The sequence below is a fragment of the Arachis hypogaea genome, chromosome 9 (genome assembly GCF_003086295.3).
Source record: "Arachis hypogaea cultivar Tifrunner chromosome 9, arahy.Tifrunner.gnm2.J5K5, whole genome shotgun sequence".
Classification (NCBI taxonomy): Eukaryota; Viridiplantae; Streptophyta; class Magnoliopsida; order Fabales; family Fabaceae; genus Arachis; species Arachis hypogaea.
In genome coordinates this window covers 21229879-21249038 of record NC_092044.1, presented here as the reverse complement: position 1 = coordinate 21249038, position 19160 = coordinate 21229879, and the positions used below count along the sequence as shown (strand labels likewise).

The window sequence follows — 19160 nt, the reverse complement described above, 5'->3', positions numbered from 1 at the left end:
ACCTAAATATTACCAGCAATCCAACCCAATAATCTCAACTCTCAAGTTCACAATAAATGAACAAACAACATCCAAATTCTAAAATCAGAGTATACAAACAAGTACAACATCTCAGGTTCAAAAAATTCTTTGTTCACAAAATCAGAATTCACATAATCATGTCACAAAATCAGTTCATATTTCATCACAAAATTAGTTCGTATTTTATCACAGTTTCATCAGAGTTCACAGAGTTCACATATCACTATATCAGTTCATAACAATTTCAGAGAGTAGAGACTCAGAGTTCAGTTCATCAGAATCAATGAAATCACAAAATCAGTTCATAACAGTTTCAGAGAGTAGAGACTCAAAGCTCAGTTCATCAGAGTTCAATTCATCAGAATCGGATTTCATCACAAAATCATGTTCATAACTAAATTAAAAATTATCTGGAAATGAGGAAATTTGTTGCTTTCTCTCAGAGCTCGAAGGACAATGCTTCAACGCTTATCTATTGCTTTCTCAGAGGCAGAGCTCGACGGAGGTGACATGCGAAGTGGCTGAGGGCGCGACGGAGCTGAGTGCGCGACGGAGCTGACGGCGGGAAGGTGCTGACTGCGCGAGGTATCGGAAGGCGCGACGGACCCAACGGCACCACGGAGCTGACGGCGCGACGCTGGTGACGGCGTGACGATGCTGAAGGCGCGACGAAGGTGAGTGCGTTGAGGTGAGTGCGACGGCGGTGAGTGTGTTGAGGGCTTCCTGGAGTCGTGGGTGACTGGGTGTTGTTTTGTTCTGTGGGAGGCTGGAGTTGAGAACTGAGAAGCTGGAGGAAGTGGAGGCTGCGAAGGGGAAAAAGGAATTACGGTTCCCTCAACACAAAACGGTGGCGTTTTGCTGCAAGGTTAAAAAACCGGTCGGGTCCCAGTTCGATTCAACCGACCAGTTCGTTGGTTCAAGTCCAGTTTTCAAATTCTGCGGTTTTCCTTATTATCCGAACCGCTTCAGCGACCGGTTCACAGTTTGACCGGTTCGACCGACCGGTTCGAACCGATTTTCAGAACATTGGTAATTTTAAGATGGTGCGATTTGTGGTGACTAGGTTGGCTAGAGACATAGTTGGTATTTATTTTCTTTTTGACATTTGAATGCATTTTGTTGTGATGATTGTCAATTTGTTATTGTGATCATCTTAAAAAATAGTAAATACATTAATCTAACTAGATAAAGTTGCTATCTTTGATTAATATTATTAGAGGAGAAGGAAAATAAACAAATTTTTTTATGAAACATAAATAATTTAAACCAAATTAAAATTTTGAAGGAAATATTGGGAATGAATGTTAGGAAATTATTATTTTTTAATTTATTTATAGGCAATACATATATTAATTATAATTGCAAATTAAACAATTACAATCACAAATTAAACTATTTCACATTAAATGACTTATTATATAACGGTGATATCATTTATTGTTATAAATGCTGAATTAAATAAGTCATTATTACTTTTGATTTGAAATTAAATGAGAATAAAATCAGAGATACTATTTTATTTAGACTTTACAGTTTAATGGATATCACACTCAAATATAAATAGTAACTTTAAGGTTTTGGTCCCTAAAATATCAAATTTGCTCCGTAACACTTTTTCCATCAGAGGAGTTATGATTCAGCCCTATCAGGAATATAGAAGGTTTTGGTTGAGAAAGATTAAAGAACAAAACTCTCTCAATTATACTCACGAATTCAGGTATGCTTTCGCGCTCTCAAGTATCTCCTTTTTAATGATTGAACATGGATGATTTTTGGATTAAGGTATTCTGAGATTTTCAACAAATGGTATCAAGGCTTTCAATGCTTGAATCATTAAAAGGATTCAATTTTATGTTAAACAAAGAAATTAATAATTGATTAATAATAAGGACTCACAATATTTTGTGGTTATTATATATTGTGGCTTATTATTTTATTTTTTGTGCTGTGTAAGCATTTTAGATTTATTACATAAAGAAATTAATAACATTTTGAATCATATTATACTCATTTGTTTTATAAGGTTTAATTTTGAAATGAATTGGTTGAACATTATGCTATCAAAGTAGTCATTTTTTGTGAAAACTGATTTATTTTAAAACATTAGGAATATGGTAATATATAATTCATGCAAATATTGGTCAAGTCAAAGGAATGTCTATATTTGACAAAGTTACATATACGTATCATTGTACGTAATTAAGAATAAATCAATACTTATTATTTATGCAAATAATAATCGATCTAAAGGAAGTTTATTGTTTGACCAAATAATAGACATTGAACCTTATATTTATTTTCTATTTAATTATGCAACCACTAATCAATCCAAAGGAAGGTTGGTGTTTGGCCAATTGATAAAAAATATATGCGGTAATATATAGGTATAATTCTAAAATTTTCATGCTAACTATGAGTCAATCCAAGGATAGACTTATTGTTCGATAGAATTTTGTTGAAAATATTTTATAAGCCACACTAAATGAATTTATATGTGCATAGTTTATGCAAGTACATATCGGCTCAAAGAAAGTTATGTACTTGACCAAATTACATGTGCATTTGTGATAATATGTGATACTTATTTAGCTACATATGAACTATAAGTTCGTCTAAAAATAAACTTATTATTTGATATGATTTATTATTAATGTTTGATTACTGTATTAAAATTTCGCTTGCAAATTAATATTTCTATCCAAAGACTAAATATTATTGTTGTGCTAGGTATTTGTGATAATGTAACACCTTACCACACAGAGTTTTACACCTAGGATGTAAAATAGAGGTGGCGAGGTGCTACGATCTCTAAAAGTAAAAATTTAATATATAACATAGAGAAAAAGGTTTATAACTAGAAGCCTTTGAAGAAAGGGATAAAGCAAAAAAATCGTTAAATCAAAAAGTGCAACGCTCACGAAGCGATAAACCAGACGAAGCAAGATAAAACGAGCTAAGGAATTAATACACCAAGAGTTCCAAATACAATATGTAACAAAACTCAAGACTTGGCTCACGAAGATAAACCAGCCCGAGCGAATAGGTGTATATACACATATAGATATATAGAAAAACCCAAAATATAGAATTACAAAACTTGAATCTCCAAAATCATCTCTAAGAAGAATAAATACAGAATATATATATATATATATGTATATATATATATATATATGTATATATATTATAGGTGGAGATATTAAGTGTCTAAGCTAATACAAGTAACCAAACTAAATCCAAAAGGTAACGATCTTCGCAATATCAGAAGCTTCTAGCATATCTCAACGAGATACCGCCCCGTCCAACATCTGAAAATCACAAAATCCGCATGGGTGAGAACCAGAGGTTCTCAGTATGGTAACAGTGCCCACATATCTAACAAAATGTCCTGGGAAAGTGATGCGGTATTTTACAACCCACAAACTAACCGGCAAGTGCACCGGGTCGTACCAAGTAATACCTTACGTGAGTAAAGGTCGATCCCACAAGGATTGATAAATCAAGCAACAATGATTGATTGATTGGCTTAGTTAGGCAAGCAGAAAAGGGTTTGGAGATATTCAAAAGGTTTAAATTTGAAAATATCAGAAGGCAGGCACACAAGTAAATAAGTTGAAATTAAAATATTGGAGAAACAGTTAAGGCTTCAGAGTTATCTATTTTTCCGGATTAACTTTTCTTACTAATTATTTTAATCATGTAAGATTTAACTTATGGCAAACTATATATGACTAAACCCTAATTCCTTAGACCTTTCTAGTCTCCTCTAAAATTCATTAACAGCCAATTCCTTGGTCAATTAATTCCAATTAGAAGGTGAAGTTCAAATTCCAGTTCATATGCCACAAAAATTCTAATTACCCAAAAATAAGGGGATTATATGTCACATATCCCGTTAAATCCAGATAATTAAAATTTAGGAGAAATTGTTTTCAAACTGTTGTTCAAGTAAAAAGCTTTTCCAAGTTTTACAAGAACTCAAATAGAAAGAGGGTCATACTTCCGTTCCACCCAAATTCATAAAATAAAGAGCGAAAACAATTCTTAAATTATAAATCTATACATGAATTAAAATAGAAAAAGCAATAAAATCAATCCATACAAATAGACAGAGCTCCTAACCTTAATAATGGAGGATTAGTTGCTCATGAAATGCGGAATATAAATTTGTATAGAATTCCCTAATGGAATCCCCCTAATGGAATGTCCTCAATAGTGGAGAAGTCTCCCCTTTTTATAACTAATCCTAATTAATTTAAAATCTAATATCTAAAATTAAGATAATATTTTTTCCTATTTTAAAATCAAATTTGAATTTAAATCAGAATTAACTAACTACTCCGCATCTTGTAACGTGGGACCACTTGGCTTTACTGGATCCGCACCTAACTTAGGTGCTAAAATGGGGCCCAGAAATCACCCACAGCGTTTTTTGCGTTTTTTGCACGTGGCGCATGTCACGCGTACGCGTCAGTCACGCGTATGCGTCGGTGGTCTTTTTCCCGAGTCACGCAGACGCGTCGATCACGCACACACGTCGCTGAGCAAATCTTCAAATCACGTGTCTGCGTCAGTCACGCGCACGCGTCGCCGTGGAAAGCTCCAAATCACGCGTACGCGTCGCTCCTCGCTGCCATCTCTTTTGATTCTTGAGCTGCAGAAACTCCATCAAATCCAGTTGAATGCTACCTAAAATAAACAAAATTGTAAAAGACTCAAAGTAGCATCCATATTGGCTAAAAGATAATTAATTCTTTATTAAACTCAAAAAATTAGATGCAAATTCACTAGGAAAAGATAGAAAAAAATGCTCACGCATCAGAAAGCCGAAGGCAATCCTAGAACTTCCAACAGATAGTTAAAGCTTAAAACATAACTAAACCATAAAGAGAAAATAGGCAACTAGCTAAAGGTCTTCAGAACTATCTAAAACTCCCACTTCCACCTCCTCCAAACCTTCCAACCACCAATGGAACCAAATGCAACAAACACAATTATTACAAACAGAGAAATCACAAATAGGATTCAAATAGAACAGATAATCAAGTAGCATTTAGTTATGCAATCACTTAGGCAATCCAAACAAGACATATAGATGCATATGATGCATGCCTGTCCTAGTGGCTGATGAGTCTCATCTGTCGATTACAAAGCCAACCCGACATGTCCCGGTAGCTAACCATTGGACAGAACACCAAATAGGAGGGATTTCATTATTTACAAATGTTACTCGTATCATTTAGAAAGAAAAAAAATTTAGATTAAGAAAATTAAATTAAAAAAAAGTTTAAAAATTTGGATTTTTGTATGTAAAAATATTAATTTTTGTGTAAAAATAAATTTTTACATGTAAAAACCAATTTTATGGTATAAAAACTAATTTTTTAGTATAAAAACCGGTTATTTTTTAAAAACCAGTTTTTACTTTAATAACTGGTTAAAAACCGATTTTGAATTTCACTAACCGGTTAATAACTGGTTTCATTATGTAAAACCAATTTGGTTAACCAAAAAACTGGTTTGATTTTTGGATTAACCAAACCATGAACACCCCTAGGTCCGGTTGGTCCGGTTTGGCCCGTTCGGTCCAACCTTGGGCCGATTTCTCTAAAATTGGTGTCAAAATTCTCATTTTAATTTTCTCTATCATATTAGACCATAAAAATCTCATTTCTTATTTTCTAGAATACATTTTAATTTATGGATTAATTAGTCATTAATTAACCAATTTTACAGATAAAGCCACTATTATCTAAATTTTATTCATATGATATGTATTAGTTTGTGTGAATATATTATTTTGCTTTAAAGTTATATCTTCCAATATTACTCTATTTTTAAATAAATTTTGTTTTTAAAAATTAGAAAAAAAAGAGAGATTTTCTACTTTGGATAACGTATATTTTATCAAATTATTATCTCATATAGCTTTTTGAGATAAATGTAGTTGATGACTTATATCAGTTCAGTGGGAGTAAATATATTTTCACTATTCTTATATGCAGAACTATAAATAAAATTATATACTCAACTCTAAGGGAGACAAGTACAATCTCATTAGGTGCCTCAAAAAAGTTATAAAGTTCAAAAGTATATAAGGTTTATTATACTTTAACAGTAGTATGATGGATAACAAATTTGTATACTTACAGTTATTGTATATTTTATTAGTATCTTTTGCAGATATTTGACTCAGATAAAAATAGATCACTAAATAGTAGATAAATAAGTTTTGTTGTAGCAAAACATTACATGTTCACACATATGAAATTAGAAACTAAAGTTAGAGATCATTTGGTGTTTAAATTCTGACTTTGTTGAATGTTAAAGTAATTTTGATGATTGTAGGTATATTTATATGTTCATTAGAAGAGTTCTTTGAAAAAGTATTGATAAGATACTTATTACTCTTTCCACTAGAGCATTTGAACATAAAACACCTTTTAAAGGCATCCAATTAGGTGACTACAAATACGTATCATAAATTATGGATATATATTTAAAAGATCACTTGAGGTATTTTGTGATAATGTATTAGTAATCTAATATTTTTAAATTGTTATTAAATAAGAGAGTTTAGAGTGTTTAAGTGTCTAATGAACAAATTAGCACAAACTCCATAAGTACATGTATATTTGATTTATAAGAAATAAACACCCAAAGTCTTTTGTGTGGATACTTTTCATATGAATGCCATAACCTTTTGTGATATATTATTTAAGTGAGAGTGTGCATTTGGATGCTCATATGATTTAGACAAATTTATGAATATAAATATTTCTGCAGAAATAAAGTATTTAGTTTGTTTTCACTTCGACTTCATGATCTCATAAAGGTATTAAAGTTGGACCAGTTAAAAATAGGCATATAATTTCTGAATTTTCTCATCCAAATTTGATCTACGTTGTGGAGTATATTAGTATGGTAATTATCGTAGTTTCGTCGCGATGCTATTGTGATAAAAGCTGCAGTAATTTCATAATTGATATATGAGACGGATCAGATTGTTAAAGTAATCAAGGAAATAGCATTCAGATGCGCGCATAAAATTTATAAAATGTAATTATCTCAGAAAAATATATATGTATAGCCAAGTGGGAGATTGTTAGAAAATTATTATTTTCTAATCCATTTATGGACAATACATATATTAATTATAATCACAAATTAAACTATTTCACATTAAATGCTTATGACGGTAATCTTATTTATTGTCATAAATGATGAATTAAATAAGTCATTATTACTTTTGTTTTGGAATTAAATGAGAATAAAATAGAGATACTATTTTATTTAAACTTTAGAATTTAATGGGTGTCACACTCAAATATAAATAATAATTTCATAATTTTGGTTCCTAAAACATCAAAGCCGCTCTGTAACTTTTTTTTTCCATCAGAGGAGTTGCAGTTCAGCCCTATGAGGGATATAGAAAGTTTTGATTGACGAATATTAAAGAACCAAACTCTCTCAATTATACTCATAAATTTAGGTACACTTTCGCAGTCTCAAGTATCTCTTTTTTACTGATTTAACATGGATAGTCTTAGAATTAAGAAATTTTGAAAATTTCCAACAATGAACACTATAGCAACTGAAAGAATGATCTCATGAAGCCACTACTATCACAGTTCAAAGACACATTGGAGTGTTCAGGTCATGCTATGGTAGATGTTTAAAGTACAGTTGTCGCTTTGATTTTTCTGTTTACAATTTGGCAGTATCATAGAACTTTGCGATCGATGTCGATCAAAGGTGGAGATTCAATCGCGGATCCGAAGATTGCGCCTTCAATATTATGGTATCGTTAAGAGGTTTAGGTTGTGGCAAACTAGTAGTTAAAATTTTTTTTATGCTGGGTCAGATTCAATTGCGACGAAAAACTCGAGTTCTGAAATTCTAACAATGTTAAAAATTAAAATGATTCATTTTGAGGACAACAAATCTAATAGACGATCTTTGAATTTTCTTTTATTAGGGTTGTGTTATTTTTAGATGGAGATGGTTTAACAATTTAACCCCACTAATAAGTACCTTCATGTGTCAACTTTCTACTAGTCAGCCAAAATGTAATCACTAACAACCACCAAAAGCCTAGCCACAAGAGACATGGCGTTTTAAGATTCAGCTTTCTTTTTTTCTATTTTTTTGCACTTCATTTTTATTCTTTTATACTTTGAATCAATAAAATTTTATGTAATTGATCTTGTTTATATATGTCATGTTTGAGTAAGCCATTAATTTAAGATAGAGTAAATTATACTTTTTGTCACAAATATTTTTTAATTTTTTAAAAATTATTCTTAACGTTTAATTTGATTTAATTTTATTTTTAACACTTCAAATAAGTTTCAATTTTATTTTTACTGACAATTTTTCAACGGTCAATAATTAATCAATTTTTCTTTCAATTTTACCCCTAATGAAAATCCTAATTTTAATTCTGGTCTATTTAAAAATTCTAATATAATCTCAACCTCATTATTAATCTAATCTTCTATCATCTTATCTTCTCTTCAGTTACTACCATCACCATCACTCGTTAACAAGAATCACCACCCACACATTTTTACTGCCACTTTCACCGTCTACACAACCCAAACAACTCATTATCCAAACTCAAAATCATCATCAATAACTTCATTCACTGACACACACTCACAAACAGAGAAAAGGAGCGCGAAAAGAAGAAAGAAAAAACTCAAAGGAAAAAGAAAGGGAGAAGAAGAAGAAGAAAACGCCATCATTCAAGAGTCGTCATTGTCAATGAAGCGTCGGCGAGCTTGGGAAGAGAGAGAAATAAATCACACAGAAAAATAGTGACTACAAACAGCTTTGACAATGTTTTCAAAGAGTAGAGACACCTGCAGCAGCCATTTCAATACTTTTTTTGGTAAATGATAACATTAAAAGGAAAATATACTTTATCCTTTGAGATAAACAATTTAAATTTTGATTCTTTATAGATGATAAATTTAAATATTTATCTAAATTATTTATATTATTATTAATTCTAACTAACTTTTCATGTTCCTTGTGTTAAACCTATTTAGACCGTATTAATCGAGATAATCTAGACACACAAAAAATTGAGATAATCAAGAACTATGACCCACTTTTCGCGTTTTGCTGATTGACTTGTTATAGCAGGTTAGATTACGAATTTCTTAAATAAAATTAGGGGTTGGTGAGAGTTGTATACTTGTGTTGATGATTTTTTTTTTTTTTTTGAGAAAATAGTTTTTCATATAGTTTATTTTTGTTTATTTACTCATTCTAAAAATTTGAACCAATCATCAAAATCTCATAACTTTTCTGATCAATTTTAAATTTTTTTTTCGGCAGTACGACTTAGACAAATAACTATAATTACCCTCATAAGATGCAACCAATTTTTTAAAAAATTATTTTCAAAGTAATATTGATTTGTTAGAATACCAATTTCAACACTCATTAATTTTCTTAATCAATGGTCTTGACTCTTGAGAACTTCAGAAATCCCAATAATATTAAACAATAATAACAAAACAAAAATGATCGTGAACCACATTTACAAATCTCTTTAGTGCACGTTAGAAGGCAAATAATAATAATAATAATAATAATAATAATAATAATAATAATAATAATAATAATATTATTATTATTATTATTATTATTATTATTAAATGGTCATGGCTGTCATAAATGCAACATAACTGTTAAGAAAAATGATGAAGAGATAACATTAAAACTATTCACAAATATTATTAGGGGGGAATTATTGAGGTTTTTAAACTTTGGGATAAAATTGAAATTTGGACAAATATTAAAAGTACTTAACATGCTTTTTTTTTTAAAAAGTATCATTACCATAAAAATATTATAATTGAGTATTGTTAGAGAATTATTAGAATCATTTTAGATTAATTAGTATCATTTATATTTATATAGCATATCTATATATTAATTATAAAATTTTATGCTTTTATTACTTTCATTCTTTTAACAGTTATATATACTTCTTGTACATTGTACTTTGAACACAACTCAATAATATACAAATTCTTTCTCCAATTTAGTTTCTTGTTTCTAACATGATATCAAGAGCATAAGTTTTTTTTCATGAAAATTAGATCATAGCCCTGTTGTTTTTCTTTTCCGACAGTGTCCTTTGGCCTCATTTTTCGATCACTTTTCGAAACTTTGGTTCGTCACCTCCGTTACCACCATGTTTGTCTTATCGCCGTGATTCCAACGCAACCAAAATCGCCATCATCCGTCGCCAGACGCGCTTCCATGTACCACCGCAAGACGCTGCCGCCACCAGGTTCCTCTCCTTTCCAGATTCATTTTGAGCCGTTAGATTGGACCTTCGATCCAACGGCCTAATGCCATCCACGTGTCGCCCCGCCATTGCTCCGTGCCGACCGAACGACCCGCGCCTGGACCCAATCTGGTCCGATTGGCTGACCCACATGCTTCCTTCCTCCATCCAGACGCTGCCACGTGTCATTGACGTGTTTTCCTTCCTCCTTTTAGATGCTGCCACATGTCCTTCTTGGCTGATGTGGCATCTGACGTAGCTGCTGACGTGACAGACAGTGGGACCTTCCCTAAGGTTTTTTGGTGAGCTCTTTCCGATTCTGCATTCTGATTTCTCATTTTCTGCTCTGAAATTGCAATTTTCTCTCCTCTCTTTGATTTCTGTGACTACTATTATAGAAAAGTTAGATGTTTTTGCTGTCACAAAGAGAAAGGGTAAATTCTGTCAAAACTGCAATCATTCCGGACACCTCTTCTCCAACTGTCTTTCTGTTGAATGTCGCACATGCCACCAAAAAGGTCACATTAGCTACCATTGTTCACAGTTGTTTTGCCATTATTGCAAGCTCCCGAGACATTTGATTACTACCTGTCCCACTCGCCCAGCACGTCCTGATCAACTCAAGTATCATTCTCGTCCCAACTTCTCTAAGACTGTGCCTGTGATAAATCCATATTTGTTGATAAATTTTGGTTTGATTTGAGTGGATTTCATCATATAAACCCATATTTATTCACCTAAATACCATGCTTTTGTGTTTTCTCTCTAAATTATGTCCAATTGTGAAAACATGTTATTTTGTGCCGATTTTAATCAATTTTATTCCACTTTCATTCCATTTGATGCCTTGATGGTTTTGATGAGTGATTTCAGGCGTAATAGGTTGGAATGGATTGATAAGAGTAGAAGAGAAGCATGCAATTGGGAGAAAACATGAAGAAGTCAAAGGAGAAGCACACAGCCAAGTGTGCGTATGCACAACATACTGTACGTACGCTCAACATACTATACATACGCACGACTGACGAAACCAGCAAGTGTGCGTACGCATACATCTGTGTGTACGCACAAGAGGAAAAATCAGAAAGTGTGCGTACGCATAGGTACCAGCGCGTGACTTCATTAAAAAGTCACGTAGTTCGCAATTTTTAGGGTTTCCAAACCCATTTTTGAAGTGATGAAGCATATAAGGGAGAGGCTAGCAACACACACTCATACCATACATTCATACAACACGCTTAGGATAGTTTTAGGATAGTTTAGTTTAGGTTTTTCTCTCAATTTCCTTAGGGTTTAGTTAGGGTTTATAATTCAACTTTTCATTTTCCAATTTTGATCATGGATTCTATCTATTTCCATTGTAAGTATTTCTTAATTTTCTCTTTTATTGCACTACTTGTTCTACATTTTCTTACACTTTAATTTCCTTTGTCAATATATACATAGTTTTGCAATTTTGAGTTTGAGTTAATGAATTTGATGTTTGATGGTTTTTACATGTTTATTAAGTTGCCTTTGTTGATTTTGATCATTTTTGGTTCATAGTTTCAAGCATTTTTCTAATTTTGCCATGTTTTATGATTATGCCTACCATGTGTTTGATGAAATGCCAATTTTGATTCCGGGGTAAATTTTCACCCCTTGCCTTGGGAAAAATGAGTATATGGAATACTAGAGCTATAATGTATGACATTTAGTGATAATTCTTGGGTTGTTAGTTGCTATTATTTCCACTAATGCTGGCTTCTTACTAAGGTAATTAGTAAGTTAGCTAGGATTTGTGGAATAATAACAATTATGCTCACTTGACTTACTCTTCGATGTTAAGGGTTGACTAGGTGAGATTAATCCATCATAATTATCATAGTTGTGGTTATGGAAAGGAAGGGATTCCATAACTCATCCCAAGTCAAGGTTCCATTTATGTTTTGAACCACATTTCCATCAATTTTGAGTCGTACTTGTCCATATTACATAGATAGTTTTTTAATTCCTTTATTAGTTTATTAATTGCAATTTTGGATCGTTCTTTTATTTCTTAATTGCTTACTTCATTATTGAAAACCCCCTTGATTTTCACAACCGAAATTTTGCATTTATTGTCACTAGTTTCTAGGGAAGATGACCCGAGGTTTAATTACTCTCGGTTATTTGTATTTGAAAATTAAACTTCGATCGATGGGATTTGATTGTCGGTTTAGACTATGCTACCAACGAAACACTTAATTTCAATTGAGGAATTATAGACCAGCACAAATCCCACTCATCAGCCTGCTTCTGCTGTTGCTGCTACTACTGAATCTACCACCTTTGTTCCTCTTAACCCGTCTTCTGTCTCTCTATCTGATATTGCGTCTCTTCTTCAGCATCTTCTCTCCCTTTCTGGTAATACCCTTGCTGCTTTTTTGACTCCTCCAGGTAATTCTAAATGGTATTTTGACTCGAGTTGCTTTAATCACATGTCTCCATTGTGTAATCTTTTCTTGTCTCTGTCTACCACTACAAATGCACCTTCTATCAATACTGCTAATGGTTCCCTCTTACACGCAACACACACGGGTTCTATCTCCCAGTCAACTCTTAATCTCCCTGATATTTATTATATTCTCAAATTGAACTTTAATCTTATTTCTGTTGGTCAACTTGTTGATATGGGTTTTGATGTCACCTTTTCTATTTCTGGTTGTCATGTACAGGATCGTCGGACGGGATAAATCATCGGGACTGGACGTAAGGTCGGATAGTTGTTTGAACTCAAGAATCTTCATATTCCTCCTATGTCAAATCTCTGTGCTGCTTCTTCTCCATCTACCCTTCACTTATGGCATCAACGTCTTGCCCATAGCTCCTTAGGAAAATTGCGTCCTCTTGTATCTCAGGTGTTTTGGGTCAGGTTCCTAATGAGTCTTTTGATTGCATTTCTTGTCAAACTGCCAAACAACCTGCTTTATCTTTTCACAATAATTCCTCTCTTGCTTGCTCTCCTTTTGATCTTATCCACTCTGATGTTTGAGGCCCCGTTCCTACCGCTTCTATGGGAGGAGCTCGATACTTTGTCATTTTCATTGATGATTATTCACGCTTTATTTGGGTTTATTTGATGACTAATCGCCATGAGTTAGCTCAGATTTATATTAACTTTGCCACTATGATTAAGACTCAGTTTTCCAAGGTCATTAAGGTTTTTTGACGCGATAATGCTATGGAATATCGTGATTCCAAACTTTTAACCTTTCTTGAAGAACAGGGTACTTTGTCTGAGTTTTCTTTTTCTGGTATGTCTTAACGAAATGGCTGAGCTGAACGCAAATACTATCACATTCTTGACTCTGTTCGTGCACTGCTTCTTTCTTCTTCGTGTCCTGAGCGTACTGATAAACTACTATTTTATGGTTTATCTTGTGCTTAATTGAGTGGATTTTATAGATCTTTCATACACTTATTCATACTAAATACATGGGTTTACATTCTCCTTCCTGATTTTGTGCTATGATTGAAAATATACTTCTTTGGCCTTATATTTGCTAATAGTAATCCTCTCTTATTACCATTAGATGCCTTGATATGTGTGTTAAGTGTTTTCAGAGATTACAGGGCAGGAATGGTTCAGAGGATGGAAAGGAAGCATGCAAAAGTAGAAGGAATACAAGAAGTTGAAGGAACTGCAAAGCTGTCAGCCTGATCCTATCGCACTAAAACGATCATAACTTGAGCTACAGAGGTCTAAATAATGTGGTTTTACTTGCGTTGGAAAGCTAACATCCGGGGCTTCGATTTGATATATAATTCGCCATAGTGGCCGTACAGATAGGCGACGCGAACGCACGCTCCACGCGGATGCGTCGCATCTGTGAATCTCATTCCACGCAAACGCATGGACGACGCTTCTGCGTCACTTTCCCGCGACCTGTACGTACCAGATTTCGAAATTAGCGATTTCTGGGTTGTTTCTGACCCAGTTTTTGGCCCAGAAAGCACATATTAGAGGCTATAAAGTGGGAGAATGCATCCATTCATAATCATTCATTCATAATACACTTTTTATAGTTTTAGATGTAGTTTTTAGAGAGAGAGGTTCTCTCCTCTCTCTTAGGATTTAAAAATTAGGATTTTTTTAGAAATTAAGAATTTAATTCAACTCTTCATATCAGGTCCAATATTCCTTTATTTTGACCTCTCTTCTACTTTGAGATACTTTAATGTTTTTATTTATGTTTGATTTATGTTGCCCAATTGGCTTATGAATATTTTTTATGTTAGATTTGACTGCTTTGAATGAATGTTATTTGAGGTATTCTAGATATTTATGATTTTAATTTAGCTTTCTATATTCCTGGCTTTGGTTAAGAAATCAGTAACTCTTGAGTTATCAAACTCAGCGTGATCGATAATCGCTATCTTTGCTAATTAGCTTGAACTTCTATAATCCCAATCTTTTTCTAGGAATTAACTAGGATTTGAAGATCAAACTAATTAGCCACTTGACCTTCCTTCGCACCAGCAAAGGTTAACTAAGTAGAATTAAGATTCAATTTTCATCATCATTGATAAGGATAACGAGGATAGGACTTCCAATTTCTCATACCTTGCCAAGAGTTTATTTTACAGTCATTTATTTATTTTGTTTGTCATTTATCATACTTGTTCCTCATTCTCAAAACCCCCAATTTACAAAACTCATAACCAATAATAAGAACACACCTTCCTGCAATTCCTTGAGAAGACGACCCGAGGTTTAAATACTTCGGTTATCAATTTATTTAGGGGTTTGTTACTTGTGACAACCAAAAATGTTTGTACGAAGGGATTTCTGTTGGTTCAGAATCTATACTTACAACGCGACTTTATAAAATTCTTTACTAGCAAAAGTCCCGACGTCAAAATGGCGCCGTTGCCGGGGACAAAAAAAAGAAAAAAAAAGAGAGAAAAAAAAGAAAAAATATATAATATAAATAAATAAATAAGGGGACAAAATTACCCCAATGTTAAGTTAATAAAAGATCAATGCATATGTGACACAAATTAAAAGAAAAGTTGATACATGAGTATGTGATACAAAAGTGGGAATTATGGGTAGCTAGGCATGATAATAAAAGATTACGTACTTGGGGTGAAGCTATTCTTACTGCTGTTCATGTTATCAATAGACTTCTTTCTTCTATTCTTGATAACTTTACTCCATTTGATCGTCTTTATCATACCTCTCCAGATTAAAGTTCTCTTCGAGTTTTCGGTTGTGTCTATTTCATTTTTCTTCATTCTCATGAACATAGTAAACTTGAACCTCAGGCTCGCATGTGTTGTTTTCTTGGTTATGGCACTAAACACAAGGGTTATCATTATTGGGATCCTCTTTCTAAACATATTCGTATATCTCGTCATGTTGTCTTCTGGGAGCATCACATGTTTTCTTGATTTTCCTCCTTTGAGTCCATTCCTCCTACACAGTCACCTTTTTTCACTAACCCCAATGTTGACCTTTTTCCTAGTGATGATTCTACATGTTCTATCTCGGGTCACTCTATACAGCCTCCTACTCTTTCGCCTTCTCCATCTCCTGATTATTCCAGACCGGACGACGATCCTGCTCCTACCGCCATGCCTCCTCCTTCCACTTGTTCTTCTAGGACAAGAAATCCACCTTTTCATCTTCTTGATTATCATTGCTTTTATACTATACTTCATCAACATAAACTTAAGTCATTCATAGAAGCCTCCACAAATCCAAATTGGCAACAAGCAATGCAGAAAGAAATACAGGTACTTGAAAAAGCACACACTTGGGATTTGGTTGATCCTCCTTCTAATCAGGAAGTTGTGGGCAGTAGATGGGTATACAAGATCAAGGCTCGCTCTAATGGCTCTATTGACCGTTATAAGACATGCTTAGTTGCTCAAGGTTGTACGCAAGACTTTGGTATTGACTATGAAGAGACTTTTGCTCCTGTTGCTCGTCCCACATCTGTTCGAACTCTTCTTGCCATTGTTGCTATAAAAACTGGTCTCTTAGTCAGATGGACGTGAAGAATGCATTTCTTAATGAGATTTGAAAAAGAAGGTATATATGAAACCACCTCTAGGTTGTCCTTGTCCTTCTAGAAAAGTTTGTCTCATTCGCAAGGTACTTTATGGTCTTAAGCAAGCTCCTCGCGAATGGTTTGACAAGTTCAGTACCACTATCTGCAATCTCGGTTTCACTTGCAGCCCTTATGAGAATGTGCTTTTTATTCGTAAAAGTGAACGTGGAGTTGTTCTTCTACTTTTGTATGTTGATGACATGATCATTACTGGAGATGATGTTGATGGTATCTCTGATCTCAAAGCCTCCCTTCACCGTACCTTTGAGATGAAAGATCTTGATTCTCTCAGCTATTTTCTTGGTCTCGAGGTCATATCCACAGATGATGGCATCTATCTCTCTCAGGCTAAATATAATTCAGATCTTCTTGCTTGCGCCGGGATTACCGATAGTCGCACTGAGTCTACTCCCCTTGAGCCTAATATTCGATTCACCCCTTTGGATGGCACTGTTTTGGATAATCCTACTATCTATCAACAGTTAGTTAGAGGTCACGTCTACTTAACTGTCACCCGACCAGACATCGCCTATCCAATTCATGTACTTAGCCAATTCTTGTCAGCTCCTCGTACTACTCACTATGCGGCAATTCATCGCATTCTTAGCTACATCAAAGACACCCTATTTCATGGCCTTTATTTTTCTGCCCATTCATCTTTATCCCTTCAGGCATACTCCGATGCTGATTGGGCTGGTGATCCCACTGATCGTCGTTCTACTACTAGTTACTATTTGTTTCTTGGCGTGCTACGAAGCAAACGCTCACTGCTCGATCAAGCAGAGAAGCTAAGTATCGTGCTCTTGCTGACACCACTGCCTAGGTTGTCTTGATTCGTTGGCTTCTCGAAGATTTGGGTGTTCCTCAGTCGTCCTCTGCTAATGTTTTTTGTGATAACCGCAGTGCTATTTAGATTGTCGATAATGATATGTTTCATGAATGCACCAAACACATTGAGATTGATTGTCACTTTGTTTGGCAACGTATCCTTATTGATGCTGTTCGTCGCATCGCTGTTGGAACACTGGATCAAACTGCTGATATTTTCACGAAAGTTCATCATCCGACTCATTTTCGAACTCTATTATCCAAACTCAAGATGATATCCTTAGCTCCCACTTGAGTTTGAGGGGTATGTTAGAGAATTATTAGAATCATTTTAGATCAATTAGTGTCATTTATATTTATATAGCATATCTGTATATTAATTATAGAATTCTATACTTTTATTACTTTGATTCTTCTAGCGACTATATATACCCTTTGTATATTGTATTTTGAACACAATTCAATAATACGCAAATTCTTTCTCTAGTTTAGTCTCTTATTTCTATTAACAAGTATTATATAATCGAAATTTTGGACAAACATTAAAAATTAAAGTATTATTTGATCTTTTAAATTTGGGTGTTTTGGATACTATAAAGAACAATAAAGTTTGTTCTCATAAATTATAATTGAGTACTAAACATAACTTTTATGATTTATAAATACATCATGTGAATATATTTCTTTTATGAGATATTACGTATATCCGGATTCTATTTTTTTTTAAGAAAAAAATATATCTGTGTGGAGGCGACCGCCTATGTTACTTTGTACCCATCTTTGCATAAAATCCCAAACATATTAGGATAAAAAACAACAAATTAAAATTAAGATCACAATCCTTCCATGCATTGTGGTTTAGCAAATATTTTTCTCTTAAATTCTTTTGTAATAATTTATGTTACGGCCAAAGGTCCACACGGGTTGAACTGACCCGAGTTCTACCCGACCCGGATGCCTGCACTCCAACCGACCCGGACACGCGTCCTGCACGACTCACACACGGCTGCGGGGCAGCGTCCTTGGAGAATTGGGCCTGACCTCACACGGGGCCCACTACTGACATGTATAAAAGGGGAAGATTGGCTCTTCCCCCGAGGTACGTCAGATCTTTTCAACTCTTCATTCTGCTCGCCTGCACATTGCTGACTTGAGCGTCGGAGTGTCTTTGCAGGTGGCACCCCCCATCATCTCTACAATACAAGTGCTCGGCTACTCGACTACCCGTAAAGCAGCGCGACCCAAGTCAAGGCGTCCTCACCCTAGCATCTTCTGTCCACCCGACCTGTTCGGAACCCGACCAACGAACATTGGCGCCGTCTGTGGGGACCTCCTGCCTAAATGGAAGTCGTGCTGGGTCCCGGTGACCAAGCTCGAGCAGCCGGAGCGGAGGGGGCGGCCTCCGTCGCTTCACTGAGGGGGCGGCGGAGGTCCCCCCAACAGCGCACGAGGACACGACCCTTCGGGGAACGGGTGGCGATAGCGCCATAATAATGCAGGAGCTACGCCACAGAGTCCAGAACTTAGAGCGACAGCTAGCCGACCGGGAGCGGGATAGACGGTCTACCGATCCCAGCTTTACCCCATCTCCCGGGAGCGAGGAAGAAGACTCTCACCGAAGCCGCCAGCGGCGTACATCCGCTTCCCGGACGGAAGCGGAGAGCACGCGGGAGGAATCACCCGTAATAAGAAGGCGAAACGACAGGATCATATACTCCCGAGGCAGACAGACCCGCCGAACAGCAAGAGGTCACGAGGACGGGGAAGGGAGATCCGAGAGAACACGGCAACCCGTCATAATGGGTGTCACCCCGTTCCACCGATCCATCCTCGAGGTCCGGTTGCCGAAACACTTCGACAAACCAACGGACATGAGGTATGACGGGACCCAAGACCCTCTAGAACATCTCACGGCCTTCGAAGCCAGA

The 19160-nt window shown here is 35.0% G+C and overlaps 1 long non-coding RNA gene across 1 annotated transcript; it reads left to right on the top strand.

Moving 5' to 3' along the window:
* The first annotated feature begins 8029 nt into the window (after positions 1-8029).
* LOC140174955 (uncharacterized) lies at positions 8030-11712 on the top strand. Its single transcript, XR_011865107.1, has 3 exons — positions 8030-8914; positions 10169-10951; positions 11201-11712. It is a non-coding gene; the product is annotated as an uncharacterized lncRNA (long non-coding RNA).
* The last annotated feature ends 7448 nt before the right edge of the window (positions 11713-19160 follow it).